This window comes from Saccopteryx leptura, chromosome 1 (assembly GCF_036850995.1).
Source record: "Saccopteryx leptura isolate mSacLep1 chromosome 1, mSacLep1_pri_phased_curated, whole genome shotgun sequence".
Lineage (NCBI taxonomy): Eukaryota > Metazoa > Chordata > Mammalia > Chiroptera > Emballonuridae > Saccopteryx > Saccopteryx leptura.
The window spans coordinates 91,820,360-91,841,786 of NC_089503.1; the positions used below are offsets into that span (position 1 = coordinate 91,820,360).

General features: G+C 38.6%; 1 non-coding gene across 1 annotated transcript; it reads right to left on the reverse strand.

Annotated features, from left to right (window-relative positions):
• Positions 1-1,644: 1,644 nt before the first annotated feature.
• Positions 1,645-1,774, reverse strand: LOC136389905 (small nucleolar RNA SNORA33). The gene has a single exon (XR_010748458.1). It is a non-coding gene; the product is annotated as a small nucleolar RNA SNORA33 (small nucleolar RNA).
• Between the last annotated feature and the right edge of the window lie 19,653 nt (positions 1,775-21,427).

Here is a 21,427-nt window from a genome sequence, read left to right on the forward strand (position 1 = left end):
CCAGGATTTTCACACGCAGGGCCAAGGCTTTACTACTGAGCCAACCAGACAGAACCAAATAATTCTTGTTGTTTATATGTATTGAGGACAAAGTTGTAAATCTTAGAGAAAATGAAATTATTATACATAAATTACCAATGCTATTTATTTTTATTTACTGATTTTAGAGAGAGGGGCAGGAAGAGGCAGAGAGTGAGTGTGTGGCACAGGAACATCCATCTGTTTCTGTACATGCCCTGACTGGGAATCAAACTGGCAACCTTTGCACTTCTGGACGATGCTTTAACCAACTGAGCTATCCAGCAAGGGCCCAATGCTATTGTTTTTTAAGTGATCAAAATCTGAGGAAAGAATAAAGTAGTAAATACTATGAACAATTTTTAAAAATGGTTACTACTATTTCAAATCAAGCTACACAAATAATTGACCATGGAGTCATTTACAATATTTTAGTGCCTAATATACTATTTTACTTGTAGTCAGTTTTTTTACACGTAAAACTTAGGTTTAATTCTGAGAGGAAGTAGTGATCTGTACCTTGTGATCAATATTTCCTTTATTACAATTACAGAAGAATAAGAAGATTGTTATTTTCAAGTCAAGGAATACTTTTCTATTCTTCCTCTACCCAACTTCTTCTGCAACACACACTCACATTCCACCCACCACACCTCTGTAACACTCACCCTATATCGACCTCCACCCACACTTAAATGTAGTCTCAGATGCTTTCCCGGCATGTCAGTAGAGATGTTGGTGAGCACAGATGTCTCTGAAATTCCACATAGACTTTACAAATCAGTCAAGAGAGGGTTAATTTTTCTGACATGCAGTTATTCAATCAGTTTGGGGGACACTAAACATCTTCAGAACACATTTTGGGAACCTAATAGATGCAAATAAAGTGAACAAAAGCATTCCAGAAAATCCCCTAGTCTTGGAAACCTGAACAGTGGTCACCCTATATGCTAGGTACTGTATTGTGATGTGTTTTGCAAAAATGAAACCAAGGTTTAGAAAAATTAATCTATTTAGCCAACAGAGTTATTACCTACAACATTTATCTAGCCAGCAGTGAAAGAGCTGCGATTCAAGCACAGCTCAAACTCTTTGCAGTATATTTTTTTATTTTCTGATCAAATGTGGTCACACTTCTTTGGAATCCATTTACATACTTAATTATGGAATCTGTATCACATATTGTTTATCATTATTGACACACTTGTACTTTGTCCTCTTTAGGATAACATGTTCCTTGATGGAAGAGATTTTCTTTCTCTCTTTCTCTTACTTGGGGCATTACGGAGTGTCTTTTTAATTGAAATTAACATGGCCGATCATATGCCAAGTAGCTTCAAGACTTAAATACCTGTTTTTCTATATACTGGTAATTTTAGTTTCAAACTCATTCTTATAGGTACCAAGGAGGACTATCTTCATCTTCAAAATCTTTCTCGAATCTACTATTTTCCTTCTCTTCTCATAGCCACTCTTTTCCCTCATCATCTCTCAGCTGAACCAGAATAGTGGTCTGCTCCTACACCCCACCTCTCAAGCCTCTCTCTCCCTTGTTTAATATTTATTGATAGAACCATCATTATGCACCACTAAAAAGCCTTTCCAAGTCTTTCTTTCTTTCTTTTTTCTCATTAGCATTTTCAGGTACCTTACTGACTTCAAATGTCTTTAAGACTTGTGACATGGCTTGACTACTGCCAGCTTTTTCTAGGTTTCTTCAGAAACCCATGCAGGTCAGCAGACTCATTGGCTGCTTCCCAGTCTTTCTCACCACGACCACCATCACTGCCACCGCCATGCTGGCCTTCCTCCCACATGTATCTCACCTTCATCCATGCTGAAGTGTCCTTTTCCTTCAATGTGCCTTGTTTCTTCATGTCTCTGTATATTGTCACCTGTTTTACCATTTTCAAGAAAGCTCTTTGTCCTTTTTTTTTTTTTTTTTTGAGGTAGAAGGCCTTCTTTTTCGTCAAGTTCGTGGTGAAATATCTCTGCTCCAGAGGAGCTTTTCTAGTGCCCATTTCCAGTCAATGCCTCAAAGCTCTCTCTTTTTTAAATATTTTCATAGAAATTAGAATATATTTTATTTAGGTATCAATCATGTTGCATATTTTTGCTTGTCTCTTGGCATCACTAAAATGTGAACACTTAGAGCACAGGGCAGGGTTTGCTCATCTCTGCTCTCTCCATTACAGAGCTGGCACCGACAGCAGGAACCAGGAAGGCCGGAAGGGAACCACTGAGCCTAAGAACCAGAACAACAACTAACTTGCGTGATGTGCTTATCTCTTCCCAAGCTACCATTCCTCAAGTGTTCTCCCCCACCCCAATCTGAAGAACTGCAGGAATAAATAATTTTAATAACTCGTTATTAAGAAGTTGCATTAAAATGATGCCAGCTTTCAACATCCTAAAGACACTTTGCAGCTCAGGCTCATCTCCTCTAAGCTCAGTGTCATATTAGATCATTTTACAATTATACATGAACTAGGTGGCACTAGGAGAGTCACAGTTGTTTTCAGATTTTAAAATTGGATTTTTTTTACTTGAATTTTGAACTGGGATCTTCTCAGATTTAGAAAAACAATTTTTTGCAAAACTATTTTACCTTCTGATTTAAATCAGAAAGAACAAGTCCATTACTGTGGGTTGGAAATAATAGGCCTAGTTCTTCCTACATGGGGACAGAGAGTTGGACATAATCAAGGCTCCTAGTTTCCTCCTCTCAAAGACGAGGAAACTCACACATCTTCAGTCTGTACTGAGTAGGTTTCAGGTGCTGCTCAGGAAGGGGAGGGCACGGGGGTGTGTTGGCAGGACCAGAGAGCCAGCTAGTCGCTGTTCACCAGCAACTCTCCAGGTCTGTTGTCACTTCTGTTGTTTTACTTTGTGTGCTTAAACCAAGTGGGTCCTTAGGGATTTCAGAGCCAGAACTCAGAAATAAGAAACAAAGAAGAAAAATAAAGTAGGAGACTCATCTGTTTCTGTCAGAAGAGTTAGTCCAGTAATTAAATAAAATGTTGTTGAGTTTCTATATGCCAGGCACAATTAAGCACTGGGAGTAAATATATGAGAGTTTCTGATCTGAAGGATCTTTAATATTGTGAACTATACAGGTAAGAATCCAAGAAATTACACGGTAGCATAAAACAGGCAAAACACAAGGTTCCAAAAGATCAGGTAAGTGAGACTTTTAAATAAGTCTTTGGGGAAGGAGGGAAGCCTTCCTAAAGATAGTGGCATCTAAGACAAGACAGAAAGAGGTGTAGTCAGTCAGGGCTCTCCTAAGGGTCCTAAGCAGGTCGAAGACAAAAGAAAAAAGATATGCAACACAGTATCATGAAAATGACTATAAGTAGACCACTGTGGTTAAAGCTCGAGGTATGGAGGTGAAGCCTGGCTTTTACAACTTCTAGCCTGTGTCACTTTTCTTCTTGAAAGAAACTAGGGAGGCCCGGCATTGGGTGCTAGTGGCTGAACATGAGCTGAGAGTTGGATCCCGTGTGCTTGAATTAGAGCACATTGGAAAGGTCAGTCTGCCACACGAAAAGCAGCATGTTTATAATAAGGCAAACTCTTTCAAGAAAGATGAGCCTCGAGAGTCAGGACATATACACATATGGCCAGCTCTGATGATCAGGGTAATAAATGGGAAATGGAGGCAAAACCAGAAAACTCAAAGAATATGGCAGTTTAGGGACACTGATGGAGGGTTCGATATGATTTCTATAGTCATTGTTTTCATATCCTTGGCTTGTAGGATGGCAAGTGCAGGCTCTGTATGTGTACTAAGCTGCCTAACAGTTGAGATGGACACTTTCTGTTTAGTATCAATATTGTATTAATTTTATTAGTTTGCCTTAAAAATTTTTCCCCATTGATTAGAGAGAAAGGCGGAGGGAAAGAGAGAGAGAGAAAAACAGTAACTTGTCCCGCTTAGTTGTGCATTTATTGGTTGCTTCTCACATGTGCCTTGACTGGGGATTGATCTTGTGACATCAGTGTGTCAGGACAACCCTCTATCTACTGAGCTACCTGGCCAGGGATTATTAGTTTACTTTTTTAATAGAATATGTCTTCTTGCTTACTAATTAAGTATCATCAGTGATGGGTTGGAACTGTCTCATAGAGGCTCAAGTGAGATATTTGTTAAATACACAAGATTTTTTAAAAGCCAGTTGTTAAACCATTGGTAGCTTAAAGTTAGCCATGGAAGGAGTATTTATACCATGGTAATTGGCAAATACTATAAATCAGAAATTTTTGTTTGTTTGTTTGTTACAAAGTTGGTTTACCAGTGTACTATTGGTATTGCACCATGGATGAACTTATTATGTATAGTAATTCTGAGAAGTTGTACTGCTGATATCTAAATTTATTATGTAAGGAAATTGAACCACTGAGAGATTATGTAATTTTTCAAGATCAAGCTTTTCAATGAAAGAGTAAGGCTTCATACACAGTTGGTGTGATGCCAAAAGTCTGTAGTTTAAACTGCAGACCTAAGGGGTGTTGCTACATTTTAAACTCACATTTTCTATATTTTTCCTGTGAAAAAGTATTTTAAAAGAAAAATTTTCTTTTGTATACTTAGGAAAACATATCAATTTTCTTGTGAGGAGGAACATTTTTAGGTGACTCACTTTATGTGGTTTTATCACCTTTAAGTGAAGTGACAAAATAGATGGGGATATATCTGGATGGTTATCTTCAACTCACTATCAAGATGACTATATGAATTAATTTCTTTATAAAGCAATTCCATTTATCACCTTCTTTGTGCTAGTCATTGTTCTAAGTGCTAGAGGAAAAGTTGAAACATATATTTCAGTGAGGTAAGAAAGATATGTATCAAACAAGTAATCAATATTATTTATATATTAATTGTCTTATAAGAAAACAACATAAGGTGGCTCTGGCCGGTTGGCTCAGCGGTAGAGCGTCGGCCTAGCGTGCGGAGGACCCGGGTTCGATTCCCGGCCAGGGCACACAGGAGAAGCGCCCATTTGCTTCTCCACCCCTCCACCGCGCTTTCCTCTCTGTCTCTCTCTTCCCCTCCCGCAGCCAAGGCTCCATTGGAGCAAAGATGGCCCGGGCGCTGGGGATGGCTCTGTGGCCTCTGCCTCAGGTGCTAGAGTGACTCTGGTCGCAACATGGCGACGCCCAGGATGGGCAGAGCATCGCCCCCTGGTGGGCAGAGCGTCACCCTGGTGGGCGTGCCGGGTGGATCCCGGTCGGGCGCATGCGGGAGTCTGTCTGACTGTCTCTCCCTGTTTCCAGCTTCAGAAAAATGAAAAAAAAAAAAAAAAGAAAAGAAAAGAAAACAACATAAGGCAATGGGGTTAATACTAAGGAGGGCAATATAAGTGAGTAGATTCAGACAGCCACATGCAGATCTAGGCCTAGGGAAAGTGGAAACAGCTTAGGCAGAGAACGAGGTTAAAAAGTGTGAGAGCCTTAAAAAAAAAGCCATTGTCCTGAGGAGGTTTGCAGTAGAAGAGGAGGGGAAAGAGGAAGGAACCCCACAGACCATGGGGAATAACTTTGACTTTTATTCTACTGGTACTGAAAAACCACTCAAGGGTTTTATTCTGGATTGATGAAACATCATTTGTGCCTTGAGAAGGTCACTCTGGCTACAACATAGAGAAAGAATTTATGGAAATAGAATGCAAGCAGGGTTGATCACAATAGTTGAGTTGAAAGATGATAATGGTTTTAATGAGGTGTAATTGTGCAGTGGAGATGGTGAGTCTTGACTCCAGACTTTACAAAATGTCAGACAATGGGAAAATCACCTACCTTTTCTGAATCTCTAATTTCTCACCTATACTGTAGGATACATTACTGTGCTTCCTTCTTAGAAATGTGGTGATGGTTAAATGAGTAAGGTATGTTAAAGTTCTAGAATAGTGTCTGATAAGCAAGAGTCTTGTCTCCATACTCATTTTTCCTTCTAATTGTATATTCTCATTTTCCTTCTCAGAGAGCTCCTGTGTTTATCATGGGGAAAACATCTTCCAAAGTACAGTCCTAATTAAGAGGACACTAAGAAGAGCTCTGATAATTATAGACATTGTTCTCAGGAGTTCCAAAAAAACTGGCCAATCAGCAATTTTCATAGAAGATTTTCATGAATAAATGAAATATATGATTTAAGAATAAATCAGAGATTCTGAGAGTATGGAGTTCATTCAAATGTTTAACTTAAGAGATAAAAAAACTGTGGCTCAAAGTGGTTTTGATAGTGTACAACTGTTTAATCCAGATCCTGTACTCAATGAAAGAGTACATTGTTACACTAGCATGTCAATAAGTTTTGATTAAACCTCTGCATGTGCTTACTCCTGGGCTGAAGAGTTTTCAAGTAACAATTCAATAAGATGAGAAAATGGAATTTAGAGTTTTCCTTTATTTTCTCTAACCATATGTCAACTTGTTTACTTGTTCTTATTTAAGTCATTCCTTCATCAATAACTAAATCCATAACAGTGTTTCTAGACCACAAGTACTTTTCCACCAGTTGCCATTCATCCATCCTAGACGACCACCTGGCCACCACTGAGGGTGCCGTCACATGACTCATCCTGTTCCATCTGCTCTGAATTAGAATAAATACAGCAGAACACCAAATGACGGGGAATATCTATCTTTGTTATTAGAGAGTCTTTGGAAAATAAGAGTATATTTGGACTAACACTGAGGTATTCAGTCATCTTAATTTAAACAGTTGTACAAAATTGACTTGAGAGGAATATGACCTCCAGGGAACATTCCTGCCTTAAACCAGAATCACTTTGGAATTTGAACAAAAATGAATCCAGACTCTTACCAGGGTAGTTACACCTAAGGATACATTTTATACAATGTCTGTTTTCTTGAAAGTCCTGTGATCTGGAAGCTGATGTCCTGGTTCTCTAGGAAGAACCCAATTTAATGGGAAGGGCAGCTAGCTGTCGTTTTGTTCTCCTTCCTTCTGTAGATCTTAGGGGACCCGTTGCTGCTGGGAGTGCTCATGTGGCCTGACCACTGGTTGAGATTTTCTCTATATTGTCTCTATGATCCCAGGAAATCACAAACAATCAAATAAAAATGCCCACTAGATAGAAGTTATTTGGTACACATACCCATCAGGTTGAACTTAGCTCTCATTCCGAAACCAACCAGTAAGTTCAAAGTAAGTATTTGTATCACATAGTTTTTGCTGATAACAAATGATTTTGAAATTTGCTGGCTTAAGGCAACAAGTATATATTATGTATTACATGTCTGAATTCTTCCAGGCCAGATGGACTGAATGGCCGAAATGGCTGGAGCCTCTTTCCGTGTTGTCTGTCATGAAACAGCAGGCCAACCTGGTCCTGTTCACATAATAGAAGAGTTCCCAGAATGACAAAAGAAGCAGCAAAGTCTTTTGAGGCCCAGGTTTGGAAGTCGTAAAGTGTTGCTCCTGCTGCACTCTATTAAACAAAGAAAGTCACAAGGCTACCCAGGTTTGAGAAATGAGGAAAGAAACCCCACTTATTGCTAAAAGGGACTGCAGAGAATCTAGGGCCATTTTCTGATCTCCAACAGAATTCATAATTTTTGCCCTTAACAGATTCTCAAGACCAGAGAAAATCATTCTCTTCTTGTGGATACTTTACATGTATATGCAATCTGTTGGTCATGACATATTTTCCATAGGTTAGTAGGCATTTCTGCGAATATGGGGACACAGCACCAGCAGAGCTGGCGTAAGTCTTGCCAGTGTCGCAGTTTTGCACCTCATCAGGTTCCGAGGTTGAAGCCTGAAATGGAATCCATTCCTCCAGTGACATTCTCTGGGTGATAGCCATTCTTGTAATGAAAAAATGAATCCAGAAATGAAATTAGGCCATGAAAATAAAAAGAACTCTTGGAATTCCGTTTTTTCCTTAGTGTGCCTTGTTAAAAACTCTTGGCTGTATTCTTTGTAAACTGGCCCAACCAATGCCAAGATAAATTTAAAAAGTACGATATCAGCGCTTTCAGCTTCAGGCATTATATCTTGATTTCCCTTGTGCTCATAGGACAAAAGAACCAGTTTTCTTGCTTGTTAAAATTCTTCTCCCCTGTCATCCTGGGCTTGGCCAGCATTTCTGGCATTCCATTGCCTTCAAATTGTTGAGGCTAAACACTAACATTTTCAAAAGTTGTTCTCAGGTCGTTTATGATTTAAGGCTTCCTTCGGCACTTTATGGTGTTTTCACAAGTCACCTCTCTCCATTTTATAATCTGCTGTTCCCAATCTTGGCTTCCCAGTGGAGCACAGAATATCTTTGCCATCCATCTTCATCAAGATCTCAGTAAACACAGAATAATGTTACATGTAAAATAAGAATATGCAGACTTTGATGTGATTTGAAGGGTAATCATTATCTATTGTTCCCTTTATATAACTTTTTTGGTAATGATTCCTGATATTTCTATCATTAGAGAAGCAGCATTTCTCTCGAAGTAGTCCAGTTCATTTCATGGATTAAGGTATTAAATACTAAACAGTCCAGCCAGTCTTGAAAAAATGAGACAAAGAAAAAGCAATGTGGAAAGTGTAAAAAGTTTGAAATTAAAAATGGTAGATCTGGCCCTGGCCGGTTGGCTCAGCGGTAGAGCGTCGGCCTGGCGTGCGGGGTACCCGGGGTTCGATTCCCGGCCAGGGCACATAGGAGAGGCGCCCATTTGCTTCTCCACCCCCACCCCCTCCTTCCTCTCTGTCTCTCTCTTCCCCTCCCGCAGCCAAGGCTCCATTGGAGCAAAGATGGCCCGCGCGCTGGGGATGGCTCCTTGGCCTCTGCCCCAGGCGCTAGAGTGGCTCTGGTCGCAGCAGAGCGACGCCCCAGAGGGCAGAGCATCGCCCCCTGGTGGGCAGAGCGTCGCCCCTGGTGGGCGTGCCGGGTGGATCCCGGTCAGGCGCATGCGGGAGTCTGACTGTCTCTCCCCGTTTCCAGCTTCAGAAAAATACAAAAAAAAAAAAAAAAAAAAAAGGTAGATCTGGGTTTTCAATTCAGTAGAGATACTAACAGGCTGGGAGACCTTATGTGAGTCTAGATCATCAGCAAAATCAAGGCTGCAAACAAGGAGAGCATTACATTTCTTACTGTCGGTGAGATGAGAACATGCATGAGAAGACAAGCAGGCACGGAAGGTCAGGACAAGGTCTGCTGAGGGTCCTGATGAGTGCTGGAGTCAGGGGTCACACCCAATAACTGGACCTTGAGGAGAGAGACTCTAACAAAGAGAAAAATGGTGGGGAAGAAAAGGCATTAAAGATAAATGCGAAATTTTGCATTGTCTAGTTCAGCAGTCATTGATTGAGCACACATGTGCCAGCACTGTGTTAGGTGATAAATCTGAAAGAGTCCCTGACTCCAAATAATTACAGAGAAACATATAAAAACAAGGAATAACAAAATAGTACTGTTACACATTAAGGCAGTTTTTTATTCTGGGTCGTATAAGAGCCTGGAGGAGGGAGCAAAAGATTCCTGAAGATGATGACAATCTAACTGAGCCTTGAAGGCTGAGTGGGAGTTGTCAAGGGGAATAAAGGAGGAAAGAACATACCAGACAAGCATTCCATAAAGAAGAAAGAACAGAGGCCAAGGTGTGAAGACATGAGCAGCATAGTGCACGTGGGAGGCAGCCCTCTGACAATAGGCTTGCAGCTCAGCAGATCAGCTTCCGGAAAGGTACCCCATAGCTTGGGGTGGGGGATGGGGGGTAAGAAAAACTGTTCTTTTTCAAAACTTCTTCAATCCCAGAGAGCATCATCGAGTGTTCTTCCATTTTACTTCCTGAGTCTCAAAGAGTTCAATTTTTTATTTATAATGTATGAATGGAAGAGTTAGCCACTCATTAAAATCTCCAAATCCTTGTATTTAATTTATAGAAGGAAGTTCGTCTGGAGAATTGAGACATTCTTCGAGATCCTTGGTTGGTCTCTGAGCTCCCAAGCAGTGAGGTCAGGGGCAAGATTGAGCTGAGCTAAAAACCAGGGCTCATTTTCCTAGTTTCAATTGTCTACTTATCACTATGAAAATATCAGTTTAATTCCAACTTAAATATTTAATAGCTGCTATCATATTAAAGACATTTCAGTTTGTACCTGAATTTTCATTCTATCTCTACTGCCCAGAGAAATTTAAAAATCCACTCCAGGTGGTTGCATCAGTCAAGGCGTGCCCTCAGAGGTAGCCTGGCAATCTGGAGTCCAGAGTCTATTAAATGTGTTGTGTAAGATCAGATTCGAATGTTCCAGGTATTCCTGATCCCCAAAGCTTTGCAGCGCAGTGCACGGATTACTTAACTAATCAATTTCAGCATCTACCATGTACTGAGATACAAGTAGGACCAGACAGTAGAATAGCATCTATTCCCTAGTATATAATATTTTTCTTGTTACAGGAGAGGCAAGCCTTGCCAACCTGTAAATAATTAGACAAAGATTGAAGGAAAGAAAAGAAAAGAAAAGCTGAATGAATTGCTATGTAATATCACTTTAAGGGGATTCTCTTACAGCTTTATAGGAATCACTTTCAGTGGTTGATGGGAGGTCAGTTATATACACTTTTGCAGTCTGAATCTGAGCCAGGTGGGGTCTGAAGGTGACAAGGATTAATGTGAGTTTTCTTGATTGAGAAATTAGGTCAACTTTTAGATGTTGGATGGGATGGACATCAAAAGGTATCTTTGATGTCACCTAACACCACCCAGACAGGGCTAAAGAAGGAAACCAGGACCTATGTCCTGACAAAAAACTAAATCCCCTTTTAAACTGCAAATTTTGTTGGGGGGAAGGAAATAAGCATAAATTAATTACCATCCACTTACACTTTGCATCAAATCAGCAAATATATATATTAACTTTGGTTAAGTGGCAAACAGGATAAATATGTATATATGTGGGTTTGGAAAGAACAAGAAATTGGTAAAGAATTACACACCCAGGGAGCCATTTGAAGACACTGAGGCCCTGGGGCCTAAAGATAGAATGAACTCCAGGAAAAGGAAGTGACGTAACTCTGCTCACTTTACTACCGAAACCAACATAGGTACTGTCCGAGCATTTCAGAAAATAGATACTCCTGTTCTAATAAGAGGAAAGCTTCTGTTGCTGAACCACTCCTCTGCTTATTCATTAATTTAACAGAATTTCTTTTAATGTCCACTCTGTGCTAGGCTCCAAAATATAAGATGTGAGGTTCAGGGACCCTCATCCCCAACCAGTGGAATGCTGATCTTGTTTCTTGCTCTGTCCTTCCCAACTTATTCCCTCTCTGGCATTTTGTCCAGGTCCTCACTCCCCAGTTATTGCTGGAAAATTCAAGGACCTATATATTTTCATGCATCTGTAATAAGATTTAGGAATACAGGTAGATCAAGTATAATTTCTTTATTCAATAAGTCATTTCCTAGGAAAACGAATAAGTATAAAACAGAAAACTCTGGTACAATGTAATCAAGGCTATGAAAATGTGCAGGATGAATTGGTGGGTAGAGTGGAGAGAGCGGAGGGACGGATTCCAGCCAGCAGGCTGTTAAACCATTCAGGAGGTCAGGGCGTGAAAGAGGGTGAGGATGGAGAGGACAAGGTGGACTTTTAGAGTTTGTCCTGTTTTACATCACAGCCTTACTCAATGCTTACTAGCACATAGATCACATTTATCCTCTAGTGACTTCATCAGCCAAGTGACAAAGTCTTAAATCACAAGGAGTAGAAGTCAACATCATATTTATCAATGTTTTCCTCTAAAAGTTAATTGTCAAACCAAGAGATCCAGGTTTATGGATAAACTATGGAAGCTCCTAGAACTGAATGATAAAGAATATAAAAAACTAGCTCTGGAGTTAGCTATAGCCTCATTCCTAAATTATTCACTATCTCACAAGCAGACAGTTGTGATTTTTTTTTTTTTTACAGCACAAATTTGAGCAATTCTATCTCCATTATAACATTGAGAGGTTCATTATCTCATGGGGGAATTAATCTCTCTTACCTCATCTATCCCAATTCAAAATTTTGAAAAGGTATTATTTAGTAAAAATTAATGCAACATACCAAATGCCCTCCCCCCCCCCCCACAAGTTTCCAGCATTTGCTAAACATTTCCTGCCTGGTATCACCTAACTCATAGCCTTCCAGTGGCGTAGCCTTAAACTCTGTCTTGACTATGAGGTGTGTGTGTGTGTGTGTGTGTGTGATCATGCTGCTAGAATAATGTTTGCAGTGGGAAGAGGAATATTTGAATTCTAGCAGCCTATACATCGTACAGCTAGATTTATTTCAGATTGAGCAAGAATAACTGGTTTGTCCCCAGCACAGGCTGTAACAGAAGAGAATCTATGGGTTCATTAGACTGCACTATTGTTTTAACCAACAAACTATCCTTTTTAAAATTTAAACCCAAGAAAACACAGTATTATATCTTTACTTCTAGGCTAGTTTTCTTTTATAAATTTTTTTTACATATTTTAATACAACAGAATGGGGGACACACTGAAATATACATAATTATGGTTTCTATGCTGCAGCATAGAAGTCAGTATCTCTGAGCTTGACATAAAATGTCATAAATGATAAAGGAACTATCAAGCAGCATTTCAGTGCATTTGCATAGAGTGAAAGGTTCTTTTCCACAAAATCATGCCTCTTTACATCAGCTTCCCTTTGATCTGTCAGAACTGATAGGCTGATACATCCTAACATCAGTACTCACCTGCCATAGACAGGGCAGTTTGCAGCAACATACTAATGGGATAATAAAATTTGTTTTTCTACTGTGCTTTTACTAGTGCTTTTATTAATAAGCTTATGGCTTTTAAAATAAATGTATAACATAATTATTTCTTATATATCTCTAAATGCCTTAAAATCACTGAAAATAATCTCTTTTTTTCTTCTTTGGCACAATGGTGATGCCTGGTATTGCTAAAGTAGTTTTTAAGCAATTTCATATAATCTTCTCATTGTTTATTTTTTTCATGTATATAAATTTTTTATAGTCTAATGCATATTGCTCTCATTTAAAAAATTAAGTAAAACAAAATTGAAGAGAATAATGCAGAAAATGTATTTAAGTGTTGCAATGGGAAGAACACTAGTGACTGTCACTGAACAGAAAACAGCCTGGAGAGATAAAGGAAAGATTGTGGAAAATAAGGACATAACTCATTTTTAAAGACCCTTCATATTTTCATGATAGCTTTGCTGTAGTAAAATAATTTTTATGTTTATTTTCTTGATTTTTTTATAACAATAAACTGGTAGGCTCTTTATTCATGTCAGACTATCTTGGAGATAAATTCCATACACTGTATTAGTTTTTCCTATTTTGATTATGTGTCACTCCATTTGTTTGATGGTTGTGCATGTGTATGTATTTGAGCAATGAATATTTATGAAACTTTTGCTTATGTAGTATGAGTCAGGAATTGGAAATTAAAATACCATGCATAAGAATCCTTACTGAACATTTACAGAGTGATCTCATTCTGGTATTTATCTTAAAAGTAATTGGCTTATTATTGTATATGGAAAAGCAGTTTTAAAACTTTGATTATCCAAAGTGTATTTATATACTGTTTATATAGTCCTGTTTTTCTTTCACTGTCTTTAACTGGGTTTCCTAGAAATAGAACTTTGATAGAGATATGCATACAAGTGGTATATTCAGACAACTTCTAAAAGCAAAATCTACAAGGGATTGAGAGAAGCTGGAAGTTGTAAGGAGAAATTGATTTTTGGTGCAATGAAAATAGAGGCTATTCACACAAGGAGCTCTAGAGCAGGGATGGACCTTCAGAGTTTTTCCAAATAGGCCTCGATACCTCCACTTCCACCAGTCATTGAAAACAGACTGTCCCTGGGGATGGAGTGTGATCACGGGCTGGATGGCAATTCCTATGAAGGACACAGCAGTGAAACAGAAGAAGCCAATACTCCTGGTAGCTGGAGGATATGTACCTTTGTCATGAAAGGGGCATCTAATCAGTACATCACATTTGGTACAACCTTTGAAAACTTCAAACATGGCATTATTCCTTCTGGAGGACTTCTATTAAAGGCTATAGACATTTGAGACTGAAAACATTAAACTAAGAAATGGTATGGAATTGCATGTTTCAAAATTGATTCTTTAAAAAATATGGTCTTGGCCCTGGCCGGTTGGTTCAGTAGTAGAGCATCGGCCTGGCGTGCAGAAGTCCCGGGTTTGATTCCCAGCCAGGGCACACAGGAGAAGCGCCCATCTGCTTCTCCACCCCTCCCCCTCTCCTTCCTCTCTCTCTCTTCCCCTTCTGCAGCCGAGGCTCCATTGGAGCAAAGATGGCCCGGGCGCTGAGGATGGCTCTATGGCCTCTGACTCAGGCGCTAGGTTGGCTCTGGATGCAACAAAGTGATGCCCCAGAGGGGCAGAGCATCGCTCCCTGCTGGGCATGCCAGGTGGATCCCGGTCGGGCACATGCAGGAATCTGTCTGACTGCCTCCCTATTTCCAGCTTTGGAAAAATGCAAAAAACAAAAAACAAACAAACAAAAAAAAAAAAAATATATATATATATATATATATATATATATATATATATATATATATATAGTCTGTTAGAGACTCCCATAGGATTTGTGGTGGTTTGAGTTCTGATTCTTTTCTTCTTACCTCAAGCATTTTTAGCATTTCTCAAGGAAGAAGCAACTGTGAAAAAAAAAACTTAGTGAAAGGTTAGTTCTAAAAGACTAATGTTATTTTCTTAAAAATGTCTTGGTAAGACCTGGCTGGTTGGCTCAGTGGTAGAGCATTGGCCCACTGGTGTGAAAGTCCTGGGTTTATTCCCAGTAAGGGCACAGAGGAGAAGCAACCATCTGCTTCTTTACTCTTACTCCTTTATTCTCTCTCTCTCTCTCTCTTTCTCTATTTTCCCTTCCCACAGCCATGGCTTGATTGGCTTGAACAAGTTGGCCTCAGGCACTGAGAATGGCTCCATGGCCTCAGCCTCAGGTGCTAAAAAAAAAATGGCTCCAGTTTCAACAAAGGAATGGTCCTAGAAGGGCAGAGCATCACCCCCTAATGGGCTTGCTGGTTGGATCCCGGTTGGGGCACATGTGGGAGTCTGTCTCTCTGCCTCCCTTCCTCTCAATAAAAAAAAACCAAAACCTTGGTATAGGTATTATTAATATGAAATAATTTAATAATAATCCTGGTGAATCTAGGTATGAGTTAAGAAATCAGTTTTGCACTCATTAATTTTATTTGTTCTGAACAACAGACAAATTTCTGATTATTTAATACTCATTTATTGAATATCTTGGAGAATGTACATGATCATGATTTATGATCATGACAGATTTATGTCACCAACATTGGTGCCCACAGAAAGATAGAATTGTGCCATATTTAGTTACAAGCTCTATGACAGTTCACAGAAGGCATTGATAAACTGGTTTATTTTCAATAAGAAAATCTTTGTGGAAAATATGGAGTTTGGTGATAGATATAAACTGCATGTTTGGAGCTTGGGGAGTCAGTCTCTCTCAGTTCAAGAAATAACTTGAATGAAAACATGAAAATAGAGGAATGGGATTTTTTGATCACCTGACCTTAGAATACTTAAGTGAGTAAATGTTGGACAAGGAAAGAAATGCTGGATCACTGAGGGCCTTGAATGTTAGGCTATGAATTCAGAGTTTTTAATAGACAACCAGAAACTATTGAAGATTTGTGAACTGAAGAGTGAAAAGAATCTTCTTGGATTAACTCTGTATAGTTATGCTTGATTTTCCCAATAATGCTCAGTCATCTGAAACTCAGAGTTCATATTTTCAAGTTACTAGACTAGCATTTGTTGGTCACTTATCATGTGCTTAGTCTCTCAAAATTAATTTATAGTATAGTTTATGGGGTTACTTAAAATATATATAAAGAACGCTTACATTTCCAACTTAGATGTAATATATACATTTAATTCTGACTTATATTCAAGTCTGAAATTGGTCCAAAGAAGAGAAAAACATCTCTGCAGTAAGAGGAGAGGATGTCTTCTTTAGGAGGAAATATTGTTATGAATGTAATTATTTTTCCCCCAGAAGACAAGGGATTTGGAAATTTGACATAGTAATCACTTTGTGGGTGATTGACAAATATTTTCAGAATAAATGAACGGACTCGTAGGTAGCTACAGCTAGTTATTATCATTTTATAGTTGAGGGAATAAGCAGGCATCCCCAAACTACGGCCCGCAGGCCGCATGTGGTCACCTGAAACCATTTATACAGCTCCCGCCGCACTTCCGGAAAGGGGCACCTCTTTCACTGGTGGTCAGTGAGAGGAGCACTGTATGTGGCGGCCCCCCAACGGTCTGAGGGACAGTGAACTGGCCCCATGTGTAAAAAGTTTGGGGACCCCTGGGAGAGATTAAGTATCTTTATGAAGAGCATCCTTTTAGGAAGTCTAGTACTTACTACTTGGTCTAACTCCCTAGCCCATTCTAATAACCACATTGCAATACTGCTTCTGACAATTAGGCAGGAAGAATCAACAGAGCTTCTATAAGCAGCAGTCCTGATCCAAATGTGACAAGTGGGAGGAGACTGGATTTTCTGTAATTAGGCACTATAGGAACTTCAGATATCTTATTTGGTTGCTAAATAAAAGGATGATCTCAGAAGGATTGGGCACTTGAAACCCCAGGATCACCCAGGCCAGGTACTGATATTATATTTGATGTTTTGTTAACCTCGCAAATTCAATCACTAGTCAAACCAATCTATTCTTTTATTCTCTTTCCAATCTAGCATCTTCCCCCTAGTTCTACAACCACAAATATAAAGTCATGCACCAAAATGGCTTTAATGTCATGCTAAGTATCTATCTTCACATTCTCCTGAATTGGAACACTTCTGTGAGAAATTTTCCTTTCCTGCAGTCCTCCGGTTCCTCCCACACAGACTCCCATGCCTGCATCTTCTCCTCTTTCATGGATTTTTCAAAATCTTTTCAAATTTCAATCAGATTTTTCTTTTCTGGCTTTTTATTGCCATCTATCATAAAGTTAAAGCAAATTAAAATTCTTAAATTAGATGTGTTGCTGTTAAACATATACTTACTTTTCCTCGTTTTTATAATTCTTTTTCTTAACCAGAACAATATGGTTTTTATCCTCTCCTTCAAGTTTTATTATATTAGATTTAGTCTATTACCTCAACCTGGTGAAATGTTCGATAAGCTTGCTTTTTTTTAATGCAATAAACTTACTATCCTGCTCAGCTCTGAATTATTTGATAAGAAATGTATTTTCACATCCAATCAAATTATCTAACAACAGTGCCAAGTTTCTAGGGAAATGGAATAATAACTGGGGATATAACCAAAATGCGTATAGTACTGTGACGAGGCTGATTAAAAAATGCTCTTAAGGGACAGTTTTTTTTTCTCTTCTTTCTCACAACTTGCCATTTTAACCATTAACATTCTTTTTTCATCTATAGATTGGAGATTTTGTTAGTGACTACTTTATAGGTATTGTGAGTATTAAGTGAAACAACACAGTCCTGGCCTGATAGCTTGGTTGGTTAAGCATCATCCTGAAGCAGTAGAGGTTGCCGGTTCGATCCCTGGTCAGGGCACACACAGGAACAGCTTAATGTTCCTGTCTCTCTCTCACTCTTTCCCCCTTCCTCTCTCAGGAAAATCAATATAAAAATTTTTCTTTAAATCATAAATGAAACAATGAAGACAAATAATGCATGATGACCTTTTATCATCCTTAACCTTACCATTAATGAATACAAATAACGTGCAAAGTATGGCACACATGAAAATTGGGATTATGGCAGGAGAAACTTATGCTAAACAGCTCACATGAGTCGAGTCTGCTTTTATTAAATGGTGACTTTTATGCCATTTGCACAGCCAGCAGGAATCATTCTCTTCCTAGCTCAATGAACACGCAAAGAACACAAAAAGAGAAACCGCCACTAGCTTTTTGCAAATCTTCTCTGTCACCTGAATTTACAATCTTTCCTTTGAGGAATTAGCTAATTTGGCAATTAATCTGAACCCCATTTCTCTGAGGTCAGTGGTAGGTTTTTATTTGCAATGTTAGTCTATTCCATGGACTATTTTTGTCAATATTGTCATTTTATATTTTGATTAAACGTACAACAGAAAACATAACTGCAAAGTAAATGATACCTTCAGTTCACAATCAGATTAGGTACCTTTCATTTATTTAGTGGAAGGAAAAAATTTACTTTGTTACTTGAATACTAATATGAATACCTGGTTATTTATGTTATTGAAGCTATTATGAAAGATAAAATGTATACAGAAAGCTAACATAACAGGCATCTTAGAGATTATTTTAGAATTTTTAATGGTTCCATAAATAATATACCATATTAACACCATTATTTTTTACTAATATACAAGCTCCCAATTTATGGAGTATACAGAGATACAGAATTAGAATGGGAAATTAGTTTCTCTCTCACTGATTCAATATAGCAGCTAAAGAAAAATAGTCTTTGCATACTGTAGCCTAATTTAACAGCATTTCACAAATAGGTTAAATAACTAAATCATAATATACAATATACAGAGGAAAATATGTTTTATGAAAAAGGTTATCATTTATATTCTATGTGTTAGATGCAATTTATCATCTATATAAACAGGTAGGCAGATAGATAGTTTCTCAAATCATAATATTTTTACAAAATAACTTTTATTTTTTTATTTATAAGTGGAAAAAAATGTGGCTTGTGGATTGTCATTTGTCCAAAATAAAAAAATCAAAGATTTAAAGTGTTACTCTGACTTTAAAACTTGCATATTATTCATTAAAGCATAATATTTTTACTGATTGTTTTTACAAGCCTCTCAGATAAAATTTCTCGGGATGTAGTTAAAGCTTTCATAAGTTTATATCTTTCTAATTTTAACCAGTAGTACTTGGATTTGGAAGATGTATAAAAATAGGGGGTGGGAAAGAATGACAGACTGGATTTGCCAAGAACCCACCTGCTACAAAACACTTATATCTAGCATAAAATATATTTTAATTGTTTTGTTTTGTTGGACCACAGATTTAAGAGAGATTGCTAAGGGGTTAACAGACAAATAAAATAGTAAACTCTAAATTGGATTTTCCCTGTAGGCAAATACTATAATCACAGGACAAATTATTAGTTTAGCTACAAAATGGGGGAACCAAACCTGAGCCTCCTGCAGTGGCCTCAGAAAGATAACAAAATAGTTCCAATCTGTAGCAAAACCAGACTTTAAAAGAAAACAAAAGTAAACCCCTACTGAAAGAAGCATTAAAATTATAGTCCTTTAGGTTTATAGACTAAGGGCTACGCCCCCCAAATCAAATATACCATCAACATAAGGAAATTAACTACCTTGAATAAGAGTCAGCAAAAAAACCCAAACAATAAATGTGTATTTCTAAACAGTTTAGAAATTAATATTTCCAGCTTGACCAGGCAATTGCACAGTGGATAGAGCATTGGAGGACCCAGGTTCAAAGATCTGAGGTCACGGACTTGAGCGCAGGCTCATCTGCCTTGAGTAGGGGTTCACCAGCTTGAGTCTGGGGTCACTGGCTTGAGCACAGGATCATAGAGATGATCCTATGGCTGCTGGCTTGAGCCCAAGGTCACTGGCTTGAAGCCCATTGTCTCTGGCTTGAGCCCAAGGTCTTTGGCTTGAGCAAAAAGTCACTTGCTCTGCTGTAGCCTCCTGCCCCCTGGTCAAGGCACATATCAGAAAGAAATCAATGGACAACTAAGGAGACAAAGAAGCCTTAACAAAGAATTGATGCTTCTCATCTCTCTCCCTTCCTGCCTGTCTATCCCTTTCTGTTCCTCTCTCTGTCTCTCTCTCTCTCTCTGTCCCTTTCACACATATAAAAAAATTTGATATTTTCATGTACGTAATATAAAACGTTTTTGTATAAAGTACTCTATTTCCCCATGTATAAAATGTACGCTTTTTCAAAAAATTTGGGGTCTAAAAACTGGGTACGTCTTAAACAGTGGTTGTAGTTTTTTTACTTGCATTTCATGCTTTTTCACACTTGCTTTTACATTTATTGTAGATTTTTTTTACTTGCATTTCCCCCTTTGTCATGCTTGTCGTCTTTGTGCTCATTGTTTTGCACTTATTACCTATGTATTATGGTAGGTTAGGTTTTGCTACATTCTGCCCAGAAATGGCTCAGAAAATATTTTTGTACAGTGCTGAATTCAAGTTAAAAGTGATCTAGTTTGCAAAAGTGAATGGAGATTGTGCTGCTGAACATAAGTTTGGGTCTCCTCCAACTGAGAAATCAATCCAAGACTGGCTACAGGAATAAGAAACCCTACTGAAAATGCCACGGCAGAGGAAGGCCATGAGAGGCAAGTCAGAAAAATGGCCTGATTTAGAGAGGGAATTAAAGATCTGGATTGAAGAGCAAAGGGCAATTAGAATTTCTGTGTCCAAAAAGATGGTTCAGCATGAGGCAAGAAGAATTGCTGATGAGAAAGAAGTTACTGACTTCAAAGGAGGACAAAATTGGTGTTTCACGTTCATGAAACAGAATGGACTAAGCATTCGTACATGCATCAGACTTGCCCAAATGATGCCTGAAAGCTATGAGCAAAATGTATTTCGTCATTTTGTCATTCAATGTTGGAAAACACATCAGTTTGAGTCGGGACAGATATGGACAAAGTCCCCCTTCAATTTCCCAAGTAACAGAACTGTTGATAATATGGGGGTGAAAACTGTAACTGTGAAGACAAGTGGACATGAAAAGAGCCACTATACATTTGTTCTAACTCAGTGGTCGGCAAACTCATTAGTCAACAGAGCCAAATATCAACAGTACAATGATTGAAATTTTTTTTGAGACCCAAATTTTTAAAACTTAAACTATATGGGTAGATACGTTGTTATTAACTTAATTAGGGTACTCCTAAGCTGGCCTTTGTGCCCACACTCAAGGGGCCAAAAAGCCACATATGGCTCACAAGCCACGGTTTGCCGACCACTGTTCTAACTTGTGCCAATGGAACTAAGCTGCCTCCTATGCTGATTTTCAATGCAAAACAATGCCAAAAGAAGACATTCCTTGAGGAGTGATTGTCCATATTCATGACAAGGGTTGGATGGATCAGGATGGGATGAAGATCTGGTTTGAGAAAGTTTGGAGGAGGAGACCAGATGTACTATTACACAAACCTTACCTATTGGTTCTAGATCAGTTCAGGGCACACATAACAAAAAACACAAAGAAGATTGCTGCAGAGCAAAAAACAAAACTTGTTGCTGAACATAAGCCTAGAGGCTTGACATCCCAGCTCCAACCACTTGATGTCAGCATTAACAAACCCTTCCAAGCTGCCATAA